Source organism: Trichechus manatus, unplaced genomic scaffold, assembly GCF_000243295.1.
Source record: "Trichechus manatus latirostris isolate Lorelei unplaced genomic scaffold, TriManLat1.0 scaffold00142, whole genome shotgun sequence".
Lineage (NCBI taxonomy): Eukaryota > Metazoa > Chordata > Mammalia > Sirenia > Trichechidae > Trichechus > Trichechus manatus.
In genome coordinates this window covers 1927971-1930426 of record NW_004444078.1, presented here as the reverse complement: position 1 = coordinate 1930426, position 2456 = coordinate 1927971, and the positions used below count along the sequence as shown (strand labels likewise).

The 2456-nt window shown below is 31.5% G+C and overlaps 1 protein-coding gene across 2 annotated transcripts in view; it reads left to right on the top strand.

Moving 5' to 3' along the window:
- The window catches only part of GLS (glutaminase), an 89172-nt gene that overhangs the window by 8906 nt on the left and 77810 nt on the right, over positions 1-2456 (top strand). The window lies entirely within an intron of this gene.

Sequence of the window (2456 nt, the reverse complement as noted above, 5' to 3'; positions counted from 1 at the left end):
AATTATAAATGATAAGAATAGACAGTGCAAAGCCCAAATTATAGAGAACTGAATACCAGACTGAGTTTGAATTATCCTTTGGTATTGGGAGACTGGTTGGGCAGTAGAGTAAGCAAATGAAGACGGTGTCTCTTTTCAAGTTGCAGAAGTTGGCTCTTAATTTAAACTCTATCTGTATATTTTTGGGGTAGTCAGTCTCCTCATTATTGGTTTATCTATATCTCTCAACCATGAAAACTAGGTATTTTAACATCTTATGAGTAGAAACAGGCACCTTAATTCATACATACTATGCTTTAGCCATTACAGTACTTTGTAAACACCAGTGAATGCTTACCTTCATCCCTTTGGTCATTCTGTTTCCTTTGCCGGAAATCCCCTTCTGTTGCCGTGTTTCCAGCTCCTACCCATCTTCCAAGTCTAGCTCAAATTCCACCTCTTCTAAAACTTTACCATGTTAGCTCACGGTGAAGTAATTTTTCAATGACTGGATTCCATAGCTTCTTTCTTATAATTCCTCCTTATATACATGTCTTGTATTTCCCTGTCTAGATGGTAAACCATGCCTAACTTAAAGCCTTATATGTCATAAATGCCAGTTAAGCATGGGACTTTTCTTCTTTTTTGTTTTTTTTTCCAAGAAATCATTTCTTATTTTTGACTGCTGTTCTGTGATGTTAAAGTAGAGGACGGAATGAGTAAAAGAAGGAATGAAAGAACAATGTAGCAGAAGCTTCTTAAAGGTAGAAATTAGAAAGGTAATGAGGGAGAATAAAAATTAGGGAAGGAATAAAACAGGTTCATAATCATTTTATGTTTTTTTCCCAGGGAATCTGAAGGGCTCACTGGGGTTCATCAATAATTGTCGATGCTACCATTTGAAAACCTGCTATAATCTATTTTTGATCACTAAAACTTCAATACTTCTCAGAGATTTTCTAGCTAAACTATAGTTTCTAGCTTTCAAATTTTAATAGCAAAGTACATTATTGTGATAGTGTTGCCATAAGATCACATTAAATAAGGGCAAGAAAGGTCTTTGGAGTAATTTCTACCTCTTTAAAAGTTTGGAGTGAATCTTTGCATTTGTTTGCTCACCAGACCATTTAAGTTAACTCATTCTCAGATGAGAGTCCAAGCTATTAAATGCTGAGATAGGTAGTAATTTATTTATTACTATTATTATTTTTAATCAGTTTTGACAATATTTTGGGAGCATATTTTTTAGAGATGTCTTAAATTTTCTCTCCTATGGATAAAAATTAGTCTCTTGTCTAAAAGCAAGTAAATACTTACTTTTTTTGCTAACTATGGAATAACATGGTCATTTTAATGTTTTTGTGCTGTGTGCCATAAGCTAAAGAAGTGCGTATTTTACATTATTTACCTAGCTTTTAGGAAAAGCAAATACCATTTACTGGTGTGGTAAATACATAAAAAGCTTATACTGCAGATTTTAAAGTGATAAACTACCACTATCTAAAGTTTACTTGATGAACCATTTTCTGTAAATAATTGGTATGTTATTATCCACTGATATTTTAACATCTGGTTCAATTTTTCTTTAAATATTAGGTCATCAGTATTATTGAACTCAGTGTAGTGGTATTAGATCAGGGTAAGATCTAGAAAACATGTTCTGAGAGCAAGTATAGTGTAGTGGTCAATAGTTTGGACTCTGGATTCAGAGAAATGGTTTCTAAACTGATCTCTGCTACTTTGCAGCCTTGGGAAGTTTCTTAACCCTTCTGAGCTTCTGTTTCCTCACGTGTGAAATGGAGATAGGTTCATTCATTTATTCAGTAATAAATTTTTTGAGCTTTTACTATGTACCAGGAATTATACTGTATTTTGGATAATAATAGTACCTTCTGTCATAAGATCATTGAAGGGTTCAAATTAGAATGCATGTAAAACACTTAGCACAGTATCTGAAACATAGTAAGTGATTGATAAGTTTTATCAATTAATACTAAAAGATCCCAAATATATTTTAAAGTTGTCTAAGAACAAAAACAGTTTCAGGGAATAATTATATATCAGGATATGTCATTAATTTTTTGATGATAATCCTATTAACTTTTAAACAGAATTGGTATGAAAATTCATATCTTTTTAGATTGACTTTAAAAATGAAAAGTTGGTCTTACAGTTTTGAAAACAAGTATAAATAATATTAATGCCAATATTAATGTTTTTTTAAGAGAAATTTAGATGTATAACTATACATACTCTATCAATCAACTCTATATTCTATTGCTTTTTAAGATAGAAATGTATGGGCCACTAATACTAGTTTGGGAAATAATTAAATATAAATGGTCTTATTAAAGTAGGGAAGTTGGATATAATCTTTGGGTAAATGAGGAAGTATTTAGACACCTGGAAAGCTCCTTTGAATAGTAGAAAAGTACAGTTTCAGACAGACTTGTGGCAGGTTTTTTTTATTTTTTATA